Here is a 13,815-nt window from a genome sequence, read left to right on the forward strand (position 1 = left end):
TGCTGCCGAGGTGTGTCAATAAAGATTAAAAAAAACAAACATGAACTTCCGCTGCTGAGGTCACGTGACTTTCCTGTCAGTTACGGAGGGTGGAGGTTTCTTCCTGTGTCTGCATCCAGGTACTCTTGGGAAACGACAGCGCCGATATGTAATTCATGCCAAATCTGATTATAAACTTATAGGGCTCTATCGTCGCAAAGGCGGTAATTTTGCGTTAGCGCCCGTTTTGCGCTGGAATAGCGCTGCGCAAAGCCCTAATTGTGGGCTGTTATGCGCTCACCCCCCTTATTGTATGTTTCTCACTCCTAACATTATTTTCTCTCTGCTCCACTTAGTTGTCCATGGCCTCTGGTTGCTAAGGGCCTGGTTGCTAAGCTGATCCCACTCTGCTGCTTATGCCTGGACTCAGCTGGATCCTCATCTGTTAATCATAGAGTTCATTCATAATTAGTGGCAGCTTCAGTCATCTCTTCTCTCTCTCCTTCTCTCAGCTCAAACACACCTGGTGGCAGCAGCATGTATCTGGTTGTTTTGATACTTTGATTTGCTTACTTTGATTTATCCTTCTTTACTTTGGGAAAGGTGGGTACGGTGGTTTAGTTTTCGTGGCTTTGTTTCTACAGTTTAGTTTGTTATGTTTTGTAGTTTTAGGGTGGTGCCTGGTCCGCCGGCCGTGTGTCGGCCAGGTGTGTGCCCGCTCTTTTGTTCTGTTTGGCCGTCCCACCTGGGACCCCCTTTGTTGTTTTGGTTTTTCTAGAGAGCTCATTTTTGAGTTGAAAAATAAAAAAAAAAACTCTTTTTTGGCAAACTTGTTCCTTGACTCCTTTTATATGTTATTGGTCTCCAAGCGAGCCTTTTCAAAGGTGGCCGTAACATGGGCGTGTCGGCCCGCTGCGCTTGGCGTCATCTCTTGCAAACCTCCATATAGGCGTGTTTATGCCCAAAACACTATTCACAGGTGTGAGATCATGACCAGACTCCTCCCCTTAAAAGCCACAGCGCCACATCTGTGACAGCAGCTTCCTTTCTCGCTGAGAGAGAGAGAGAGAGAGAGAGAGGAGAGAGAGAGAGAGAGAGAGAGAGGAGAGAGAGAGAGAGAGAGAGAGAGAGAGAGAGAGAGAGAGAGAGAGAGAGAGAGAGAGAGAGAACGAAAGAGGGAGGGACCAACTTCCTCCTCTATGAAATACAGATGGTCTGTTTTAAGAGACTAAGCGGTCATGTGACATTGATTTCTGACGAGAGGGTTCCTGACGGAACATCAGTATTTGACAGCTGGATGTCAGAACGCATTATTTGATTGCCATGAAATACAAATACATTTTCTCTCTCTCTCTCTCTCTCTCTCTCTCTCTCTCTCTCTCTCTCTCTCTCTCTCTCTCTCTCTCCTCTCTCTCTCTCTCGTGCTGGAGGGAGAGGAAATTCCACAGACCCTCCAGACATCTCCTAGGGAGTGAGTGGGAGAGAGAGAGAGTGAGTGTGTGTGTGTGCTATGATTATTATGAAGGTTCTCCTATTAAATCCATTTGCTTTGAAGGCTTTTGGCCTGGATTCAGTCTTTTGTGCTAACCCTGTGTGAATGCCCGACCGATCCCAGTGGGCGACAGTGAGGTACCAGGCAGCTCCTGCAGGGTGAATGTGCAGAACTGAATGTGAAGTAAGGACTGCTGCTCTGCATGGAGCTCAGCTGACTTTGCCCGGCTCAATAAGGGTAAAAGAGAGACATCAGCCATTAAAAGTCTTAAAAAAAAACGTAAAGACGTCGGCCTCTATCTTAATTCCCAAAAGCGCTAATTTTGCGTTTGCGCTCGTTTAACGCCGTGGTGCAATGCAAATTGGGGGCGGACACAAGCGCATGCCTGTGATAATTGTACTGGGCATAGGCGTGCCACATGCCAAAGCCGGCGTTTCAGTGCGAAAATGTGGTGATAGATGGCATTACCCTATCGTCAGCAGAGCGCAATTACTTTGCACTAAAAACTTTGAAAAGGACCTCTTACGTGCAAACCCCTCCCTGTGCTGGGTGCGCTGCACGGAGATTACGGCTGCGCTCCCAGTGCAGAGAGGTATTTGCGCATAAGAGAGTAAAATTCCTTTTGGATATGTCATTACGCACAGCCTTGCCACGCCAATACATCAAATTATGCTGCTAAAATTGGGTATTAGCAGATAATTCAGTGAGGCAATCAACTATAACTCACTGAGAAACTTTTATCACATCGCAAAGAGGGAAATGAATTGAGAACACTTGTGGTTTGTATTTACCTTCATAACCCGAAGGGTCATTGGCACCACAGACGATCTGTCAATAAGCTCCCTCTGTCCTCGCACGAGTGAGTACACTCTATTACGCATGGAGAGAATTACAGCATATTGCATGCCTCGGCGAGGCAACCTCGCGCAAACAACCATTGCGAGACGGTAATCTGATTGGTTTTGATTGACGTAATGCCCAGCCTTGCCTGGCCACACCGTGAATAATTCAGGTAGTTAAGACCGCCCAAATCCTGTTTACGCAGGCATTTTGGGGCACAGATGATTTTGTCACGGCTCTAATTTGCGCTTGCGACAGGTGCCATGAACGTTTCCGCATGCCCGCCGAGAATTGCATCCCCAACATATTTCGGGGCTGTTTTAACTTAGAAATCAGGGAGGTCACGTCTACCAGACAATTATATATCACTTTTAAACAGTTACATTTCTGTATAAATCATTACAAGTATATGCTCCCGTGAGGTGGGGAGTTTTTTTTTTGCTGCTCGGCGGGGGAGAAAAACTCGGCAGAACACCTGGCGGACGGCGCAAGACGGAACGCTATCGTCCGTGCCTTAAGGCCCGCGCCTTCAAACTGTGAACAGACACCATTCACAGTGAAGCTCAAACATCCAACTGAAGGAACAAAAGAAAGAAACAGATTTTTTTTTACTTTAGGGGCTCTTTAAGTTGTCTTTCTTGTTTTTTTCATGCGATCCCATTTAAATTCCAGCAACCCCGAAGTTGTGAACCACAGCATGAAGAGAAATGAGGTGAAGTAAAAGGACAGAAAGAGAGATAACCTGGGGCGAGACGGGGGGGGGGGGGGGGGGCGCGCGACTAAGGCACAGGAAGTCACGCTGGTCACTTTTGTGTTGTCCTCTATAGCTCTGTTGGAGGTACTAGTCTCGGCTTCACAATCGGAGCCAGGCGGTTTGATGTGTGTGTGTGTGTGTGTGTGTGTTTGTGTGTGTGTGTGTGTGCGTGTGTGCGCATGTGCGTGCATGCGTGTGTGCGTGTGTGTGTGTGTGTGTGTGCGTGCTCGTGTGCGTGTGCGACATTATGTTAATTGCAGTCATCAGTACTACAGGCTACTTATTAGCACCACTCCTGGTCCATTGCTGTTGCTAAGTAACATTCAGTTTAGAGCGAATGATGTGACGCAGTTGATACGTTGTCCTTTCTTGGCAACACGTTATTCGGACAGTCCTCCACTTACACAGAGTCTACCGAGTGTTTGTCACATTTCAACAGCTTCTTAGTTGACGTGCAACTGTTAGACAGATGATCTAGAGTCTATAGGTGACTCTTCATGAACAAACCTGCTCATACATCGGTGCAGGTGTGTGGGGCTGATTCATCTGCACAGGCCTCGCTCACAGAGCTGACATGCAGCCTCTCCTCTTTCTCCACAGAGGGTTTTCATAGTCCACTTCCCTGGCTGATTCCAACTCCTCTCACCTGTGTGCTCCTCCACTCTGGAGCTCTCCATGGTGCTGACCTTTTCTTGAGTCATTTTGGCCACTAATTAGCCATTTTTGCCAATTTACTCAGCCCTAATTACCTAATAAAAACAAATCCAGCTATAGGGTGACCAGATGTCCCGCTTTGTGCAGGACTACACAGCATTTTCATGAATTTTTTCATGACTTCTCTCCCGCATGAGAGACGGAAACAGATAGAGAGGGACAGAAAGAGAGAGAGAGACTGAGACAGAGAGGGAGAGAGAGAGACGGAGACAGATAGAGAGGGACAGAAAGAGAGAGAGAGACTGAGACAGAGAGGGAGAGAGAGAGACAGAGACAGAGACAGATAGAGAGGGACAGAAAGAGAGAGAGAGACTGAGACAGAGAAGGAGAGAGAGAGACAGAGACAGATAGAGAGGGACAGAAAGAGAGAGAGAGACTGAGACAGAGAGGGAGAGAGAGAGAGAGAGACGGAGACAGATAGAGAGGGACAGAAAGAGAGAGAGAGACTGAGACAGAGAGGGAGGGAGAGAGAGAAACGGAGACAGATAGAGAGGCACAGAAAGAGAGAGAGAGACTGAGAGGGAGAGAGAGAGACAGAGACAGATAGAGAGGGACAGAAAGAGAGAGAGACTGAGACAGAGAGGGAGGGAGAGAGAGAGAGAGAGACGGAGACAGATAGAGAGGGACAGAAAGAGAGAGAGAGACTGAGACAGAGAGAGAGAGAGAGAGAGAGAGAGACGGAGACAGATAGAGAGGGACAGAAAGAGAGAGAGAGACTGAGACAGAGAGAGAGAGAGAGAGAGAGACGGAGACAGATAGAGAGGGACAGAAAGAGAGAGAGAGACTGAGACAGAGAGAGAGCGAGAGAGAGAGAGAGACGGAGACAGATAGAGAGGGACAGAAAGAGAGAGCGTGCGAGAGACACAGAGAGGGAGAGACCGAGCCAGTGGGGGGGGGGGGGGGGGGGGGAGGGGAGTTAACGACCCAGCTGCTCGTTAACTTCACACACTGCATCAGAGAGATCCGTGAGTATTCCCAGTAACCATCGATAATAACAATACCAATGGCCAAATACTTACCCATACTACTGGTAATACTATGCCTATTAACGGAGTAGTGCACCAGGCCTGCATCTTTGCACAAACTTCTCCTATATGTTGTTTTGGCACAATTGAAGACCGCCTCAAATCTTTCTCAACGGAATCCCGTCTTTGAGATTATGCATATAATATAATATTTTTATGGTTTTATTGCATATAATAATATGCAATAAGGTGGATACATTTGAGTCAGATGTTGTGCTTACTCTACAAAGGCACATAGACCATAAAATGCAATTTCTGGATTACCAGGTGCCACTCTTCAACTACAAGCATAACGTTATAATCCACGGAGCAATTCTAGAAGTGAGTCGCACGAACATTAATCCCAGTGTTCTGTTTAAACACACCACAGCGGTCTAAAAGTTTGACTGCTTATTTAACATTATTTACCTTACAAGTGTAGCCCTATTAGGCGTCGCCGACATGTCAACATGAGACTGCGTGGTTTTTGAATGGAGAGATGACTGAAGATCCGCTTAATCTGTTTCCACTGCATTTATCGCGTTACCTTTTATCGATAGTCTACGCCAACTTTTCTACCTCCCCCAAGCGTGAAAATGGTTTTGCAATTGTTTTATTTCCCCTTCCCCCGCAGTGTTTCCACTCAGGTGTCTTATGCGCAAATTGAAAATTCGCATAAGAAACAAAACCCAACTAGTCACTCACTCACACACTCACACACTCACACACTCACACACTCACACACTCACACACACACACACACACACACACACACACACTCACACACTCACACACACACAGACACACACACACACAGACACACACACACACACACACACACACACACACACACACACACACACACACACACACACACACACACACACACTCACTCACTCAGCATTCTCATTATAGGATAAGCTGTCAAAACATCTACAGACAAAAGCGAAACAGTTGAATTGTTGAATGTCAACTAATAAACTGTTCAAAGTGCAAAGGAAGTTCAAGTTCAAATTTCTGCAAATTATGGATACATGGCATTCAAAGTTTCTGGACCAAAAAATATGTTGCTTATCAACATTTCAAATCAACTGACATTTTCCAATGTAAATTTGAAAATGGCAGTTCATTTTGAACACAACAGCCGCAACAGCCGCGCTCGCATGTGCCAACCATTGGAAGGATACGATATAGTCAATGGCGATAAAGTCGGACACGAGGAAGAATTTTGAAAATGTTGAATGAGTTTCCAGTTGATTTGAAATCATTGTGCAAATAAGATGACTTTATGCTTAGGTAACTCAAACAACTTGGTTAGTTTTGGCAAGTAAAACAACTTGGTTAAAGGGATACGCCAACAATTTTGGAGATTCGCCTATTTAAAATGTAGATGCCTTTATCTCCACTGTGCGTGCATTAGAAACTGTGGTACACCCCTCACTGCTACTCTTAGCACTACAATGGCAGCTGCCTTCCCCTGTTCAGTCGCCCAAAATACACATTCCAACAGCGCCAAAAACACTCACATGTACATGTGACTCGTGTACTCACCACACGATGAAATAATAATCCAAAGTTACGGGAAATGGTCATTTTTGAAGTAAATCCATAGCGAGAACTAACAAAGAGGGTTCCCTCTCTAACCAAAGTTACTTCCTCGTTTGCCTGAGGTGCTGTACTGATGACATACAGCGTAGAAGATAAAGGCATCTACATTCTACTTTTACTATCAGCAATATGGCAAATAGGTGATTCTACAACAGCATGAGTGAATACTGGATTCTGATTGGCTAGCAACAGTGGTAAATAGGCCAACAATCTACAGTTCGGCTCCAACCGCAGTATCACTCCGCTCCCTGATGAATGAAGAACACCTGTGCTGACTCCGCCCACTGTTAGCCTGTCAGTCTACAAATCTCTAACAAGGAAATGTCCGATTTCGTAGTAACGTTTGATTTACTGGGTGGATTGAGTTTTGAGCAGTGGTTAGATGAAGATGAAGTGAACAAAGAACGACATGGTGAAATTGGGGAGAGAGAACTGGCTGAGCTTGAGTTGTCACGGAGTGAACCTGGGACTGTCAATGGAACTATATTCTGTGGCGGAAGGATAAATGTATTCTGAAACCAGTAATGATTGTAAATAAATGAATTGAATGTTACAATTGTGTATTTTTTATATTATGTGGTAGCTATTGTAGAAAAGAAATTTACCACTCGAGGAAGGGGGTTGTGGCCACATTTACCACCGGTACAGGGTTGTGGCACGAGGCGAAGTTACCTCTCGTGGTAAATTTCTTAAATCTCCAAATATGTTGGCGTATTCCTTTAACGTTAAGGTTATGGTTTGGCTAACGGGTTAAATAACAACAAAAACGCAAAATTTGACTCACAGTTGTAATGTAGAAGTTAGACATAGACGGTAATGCCGGCGATCGAACACGACCCTCGTGTGAAAGGCAAGTATTTACGCCACCACAACACCCCCTTAAGCTGTGTTCACACCGAGATATTTATTTTTCGCTCTGTCGCTCAAGTCAACCCTTTGGAATCGCTCTGTCGCTCTGTTTAAATCGCTCATCAACAGGCACACGAAATGACGGACATGTGGGGGATATAACGTTACGCAATGTCATGCTGTTTGTCCACTACGAGCCACTGTCATTGTTTACAAGCTAAAGCCTATCAGCGTGCTCCTAATGCGAGCTGCATACCGGTAGTACAGACTTCACTTCATGTCAGCTGTCAGCCTGTCAATGCGGTTTGTTGCCACACAATAAACCAGCGGTTTGTTCCAAGCCAGAGTGATCCTTGACTCGCTCTCACACGGCAGCCAATCAGCATTGAACAGCGAGCGACTGATGCCAGCGTATTTTCGCTCGAGTTGGAATATTTCATCTTGAGCGACGAACGTATTTTCTCCCTATCGCTCTGTCTCTGCCGCTCGGACGCCCAGCGATTATTCTCCCAGGCGAATATACGCTCAATCGCTCGTTTGCATTGACTTTGTATGTAAACTCGACGCCAGCGACAAAGTTTAATAGGTCGGTGTGAACGCACCTTTACTGGCCACTGAGCTTTTCCACAGCAGAGTGGAGACAGGTGTGCTTTGACGGGCTAGCAGAATATTTGCTGGTGCAGAGGAGGGGGTTGACAAGGTGGAACAGGTGAACGCGGGTAACAGCTAACCAATCATTGGAGCTGAAGCAAGATGTATGGGAGCTGGACACGGACACACAGAGCAGAAAACAAGACAGGCAAAAGGCAAACACTAAATTAACTGAATATGCAAAAGAGAAAAATCAATGGACCTCGGCTGACTTCCTGACACATGCCCCATGTGTTGTACTTTGGATTTCATGCTGCCAGCTCTCCCACCTCCATTCCATCATCTGCAGAGCCAATCAACTTGAATAACGGCCCTGACACCAAAGACGGGGCAGAGGGTTGAAATGGTCAAGATTATTACTGCAGGTGTGCTGAGGAACTGGATGGTTCTGCTGAAATGAATGGCTTTTAATGGAGCGCATTAAAATGAAGTCATTAAAAGGGCACGAACAAGGCCGGACACGATTAGAACACTAAAAGACATGCGACTGAATGAGAAAAAGGGAAATATTACAGAAATTCTTCCCGCTAAACAAGCATGAGCATTTTAGAAAGATTTTTTTTTTTTTTTTTCGATCAACCTTGGAAATATAATTGAATCCCTCAGGCAATGAAATAGAAGCGCATTCTATGTTTTTGTTGAGTGTTGTTTACAAGTGTACTTTCTGTGTACGTACAGTTCAACACTAACGCTAGGCTATTCAACAGTCAGCAGTAGATAGTGAAGGCCTATACGTTTGGGCAATCCATGGGGCTAACATTTTACCTCTGTTTTCCCTTCAAATGTTGAAACCTCCCATTCAATGCTGTTCACTACGATCCAATATCCAGCTGCAGTAAATGAACAGAAGGACAGAAGGTCATGGAAAAAAGCTTGCCTTCAATATGAGGCAGCACACACTTGAGAAGATTATTTTGTTTTCCTTCTCTCAAAGACACAAATCTCAATACATGATGAAAATGTTCAATCACCAGAATAACATGTTGTCATTGTACGTTTCTGCAATACAAGGAGATGTAGAATCTCAACGTCTTTTTGTAACAGAACGGCAGTTAATTTGTAAATATCGCTGCTTTTCCGACTTTAAACGCCAATAAAACAACTTTTAACAGCTTTGGTTATGTTTGGGCAAGTAAAACACTTGGTTACGGTTAGGGTTAGGGTTTTTGGTAAGGCTTAAATAACAACAACTTTGGAAACGCTGTGACCATACTGGCCACCGCGCTATTTCAATTTCAATTGCAGACTCTATGACGTTTATAACATTGAAAAAACACCCGGGATGGGCAACATGCGGCCCCCAACCTCACTCAGCTTGGATCAATTTCCTTTTATTTATTTTTTTATGTTTTTTTATTTTTATTTTGTACTGTTTGTATCGTGGTTTGGGACTGGGTTTGTCTTAGTCTTAGTGTAAGTATGCAGCGTAGCGGTAGCAGAGCAATGCGAGTGTTTAATGGGAAGCCGTGCCTATGTGTTTTATAGACTGTTTGCATCTACGTCCAGCGTGACATCTAGTGGGCAAAAAAATTACAGATTGGCCCTTTAAATATAGCCTGGTAAACCAGCCGGTCACGTGAACCTCACATTTCATTTCATTCTACCAGACTGAATGGTCTAAAGCCCTGGAACAAACTGCAAAGCATACGAGCCAATCAGCGACCCGCCTCGTAGTTGACATAGTAACCGGCCAATCAGGGACGCCGCTGGAAAAACAATAACGGCTGCCTCCTCGCCTGTCCGCCTCGAGGACTAATGTCAACGTTCGTCCAGTTTAAACAGACATAAAGTGCAGTTATTGCAGAAATACACTCAATAACAATTAAACAAGGAACAGGAGTATGCAACAGCGGAGTTTCTGGGTGGAAAATATTTTTGCCGTTCTCCCGAGTGGATTTGGGTTTGACTGGATCCATTGCTGATTGGCTGAAGGAGTTGTCTGTCAAGGCAAGCACACCCGCCCAACTTCTGCCCACTGACTGGTAGAAGGAAATTAAATGTGAACAAAGTTTGTAACATTAGGTGCGACTTGAATAGTCCAGGTGCTACTGTATAAAGCCAATACGACCATGTTGAAAACTATCTAGAAAGATCTGTACCCCTGGCCTGGCTGCCGGCAAATTCATTTTGGTAGCCTGGGTCATGTTCACAAACTGGTTGTGAGAGGCCTCCAGATGGCTGGACTACCTAAGAGAAAGGCCAAACAGCTAGCAAGGTATTGCTCAGTCTCTGCTATTATTGGTAGCCGCTCAATATGGAGAAGGCGCTGCTTTTTGTATGCTTGAAGTGGATACTAACCAATATCTTGTATTACAGTGTAACTGTATTTGTCAACTTGCCACTGCCATCATCCTGTGTGGTGTTCCTTTATTTTTGTACACATTATTGTGGTCGCCAACTAGGCACTTTTGTAACTAACTGTCTCCCAGCATCTGACTGCATTATTACTGTTTATGTCCTTTGTACCCTGTATTTATGTGGACATAAATAAATCATTTGAATGTGTGTGCGTGTGTGTGTGTGTGTGTGTGTGCACGCGTGTGTGTGCGTGCATGCGTGTGTGTGTGTGTGTGTGTGTGTGTGTGTGTGTGTGTGTGCGCGCATGCTTGTGTGTGTGTGTGTGTGTGTGTGTGTGCGTGCGCATGCTTTTGTGTGTGTGTGTGTGTGTGTGTGTGTGTGTGTGTGTGTGTGTGTGTGTGTGTGTGTGTGTGTGTGCGCGTGCGTGTGTGTGCATGCGCGTGTGTGTGTGTGCGTGTGGTACTGTGGACTAACTGGAGCTCTGGACATCAATACACCCTAACCATCAATATAATGACGTAACTCAAATGACTTACAAAATAGTTATATAAGACTTTATGTTTGCCTGCATGCGTGTGTGTGTGTGTGTGTGTGTGTGTTTCTTTTTTATAATAGCAAAAACTAGAGCAACTTGCATCCCAGTTGGCTGAAGTAGGGTAACAACGCGTTATATAAAATGCTGCTCTCTTTGACAAAAGCAACTTTTAATAGCCTCAGCAAAACCTTGTCTGCCTTAAGAGACTTGTTTGAACCCAATGACCTTTCAAGTGCAGCAGCAAGGTAATTGAAAGTGATCGTGATATAATTATGTTTTCATAACTTTGACAATGGGAACGGTGCGTTCCCTCCCTGGCCTTGAAACTACAACGAATCATCAGATGCATTGGTTTTCATCCAGTTACATTGTTAAATACAGAACAATGTAACAATGTGTACAGTGTGTACATTGGTTACATTGAGGGCAGAAAAGGTGGATTGGCACACATTTATGTTACTTGTGAGGGCTTTTCATTGACTACAGTACATCCACTAAACCATACATGGGCAACATGCGGCCCGCGGGCGCCCCCTGTGTGGCCCGCGATGGAATTGCAAAAAAAAAAAAAAAAAGAAATTACAGTGCACTTGAACGCAACATGCAATATACCCGCTGAATAAGTGTCCAAATGCTTTGAGAATCCCGGGCCACTTACTGATACTTATGCTTAAATTAACCCACTCATATTCTGGTTTATTTCAAGAAAAACATTTCGGCTAGTGGAAATTCTAATTGGCTGGTAACTTTCAAATCTAGCAGCCATATTGGCAGGTGGTGAAAAAAGTTAATTTCAAGCCCTGCAGGGAGAGCAGGTGGTGACATAGGAGTGAGTGAGGAAAAGGATCAAATATTGGTGGTTAAGACTGAATAACGACATCACAATTGTTCATTTAAAATGAGTTATTCCTCTAAACCTGGCTTCAAATGCCCAAAATTTTTAGCGCTGGCGCCGTTCAGCCCTCAGCAAAATCTGGTAGCGAGGACATTTTTTTGTGGCCCTCTCTATCATCAAAGTTGCCCATCCATGGGTTATGGCATGACAATATTTGTTCGGCCCCCGGCAACAATCTGGGTTTCTCATGTGGCCCCCTATGAAAAATAGTTGCCCACCCCTGCACTAAACCCTAAACAGCTGACATCACGTTTCTTTGGTTTTCCACATCAAGTCAACCATGCCGTTCATAACGATGTCTACAGTGTACTGACGTCAGGTAGTACTATCAAATTTCTACCTCATTTCAAACAATAATATCATGACATGACAACTGTCAATCAATCGTCAAGGCTAGGAGAAAATTCCGAGCAGGCAACATGGCTGCCTAGATTTCCCAGACTTTTCTAGCCCATAAATGTTAATATACTTAGCCAATAACATACAAAATAAAACGAACGGTAATGTCTTCATTTAATGTAGATGCAAAGGACATGTAATTGGCTCGTTAACTCGCATTGGAATACTGCTATTTACCGCGGCTCGTCACACGCTTCAAGGCCGGTGCCTATACACACCGGCAGCCAGCACTCTCCTTTGGGTATGAATGAATGAATGACTTTATTTGACAATATATAAATAACATGTGACAGAAGCACAGTCTGGGATACTGCCAAGGATAGACACAAAAAAGCTCAGAGCTTATTTCCATTGTGGTCCTTGTAGGGGGGTGGGGGAACGAAGTGTTCAAACATGTATCGTACAGACATCGTAAAGATCACAACACATCACATACATAGAGGTAGAGGGGTGGGGGCTGTCTGCCCCGGAAGGAGCCAACCGCCGGTCCTCTGCTCTGGAGCTGGGCGCAGAGAGTCAGCCAGCGAGTATGCCGTCCACAGGGCTGTATTACATTATATTGTGTTTGTATATGGACTGTTATTTAAACATGACCGGTAGGTAGGTTTTAGATTTGTTGGGTAAAATACATTATTTAGCGGACTACACGGGCAGCGAGCAGGCCAGGGCAGCGCTCCAGTTGCCTTCTCACATTTTGTCAGTCGGATGAGTCCCTCCCCCCAGAACACGCCCACTTTCCAACAGTCAAATCAAACTCCTCCACACGCTATGCCCCGCCTCTCTAGCCTGTTTCAGTGGGAATAGGTCAGGATAAGGAATCATATACCCTGGGAATCCCATCGCAGCTTGACTTTAAAGCCCCACTCAGTAAGTTTTCCACTGCGCCCTCTGCGTGCATTAGTATCGTTAACGATATCGCCGTTCAAAGTCAACAAAACACAGCGCCAGAAGCTCTATGTACATGTTGTGACATCGGGTACTCACCACGTGATGAAATAATAATCCATAGTCCCGTGAAACATCATTTTCGTAGCAAATGCGAATCGAGTTACTTCCTTGTATTCATTCAGACAGCGCTTCCGCTGTACAGCGCATGCGCGCGTCCTGTTTTTTTTTCTTTTTTCTTGCTACGGGACGAGGCAGACAACTTGCTTAGTCCCAGTGCTGGCCAATGGAGGGCGGTGTGGGATAAATAAAGACGAGGGTCTCCCTATTACAAGTCAATCTACCATGTCCTGTGACTAAAAAGCTTTTATATTAATGTAAAAAATGTCAAAAATCTTACTGATTGGGGCTTTAACACCAACCTAAACATCATTTTAAACTTAAAGCAGTACAGGGGACTTTCATTTTGTCTTGATTTTATTGACCCATGTGGACAAAAGCGGCAGTGTTTGTTTTCCTCTGAATGAAGACTGTGCTTAAGGGGCACTTTACACGAGGACGGTTTCCTATGGAAACGGGGAATTATTTTATCGTTAGTGCCTCTCGTTAAGACGGCGACGGCGAATTCGCGCTTAGGAAACGAGACATTTTAAAACCACCCTCCAGAGTGAAATTGTTGGTGACGCTCCCCGCTGAGCGCTCCATGTAATCGCTTTGGAACGGCACATTTCAGAAACTCTGACGTGCCTGCACAGGCGACACACGCGATGCCGTGCGCGAGTTGGCAACCAAATAAAACATCAGTATGAATGAAATTTGGCAACATTCAGAATTAAGCTATACTGCGGCCAACTTCAGTTACATGTTCATAACGTTACTGCTGCGAGCAGCCGATGGCTGTACCCGGTCGGC

Source organism: Poromitra crassiceps (assembly GCF_964638095.1).
Source record: "Poromitra crassiceps genome assembly, chromosome: 17".
Classification (NCBI taxonomy): domain Eukaryota; kingdom Metazoa; phylum Chordata; class Actinopteri; order Beryciformes; family Melamphaidae; genus Poromitra; species Poromitra crassiceps.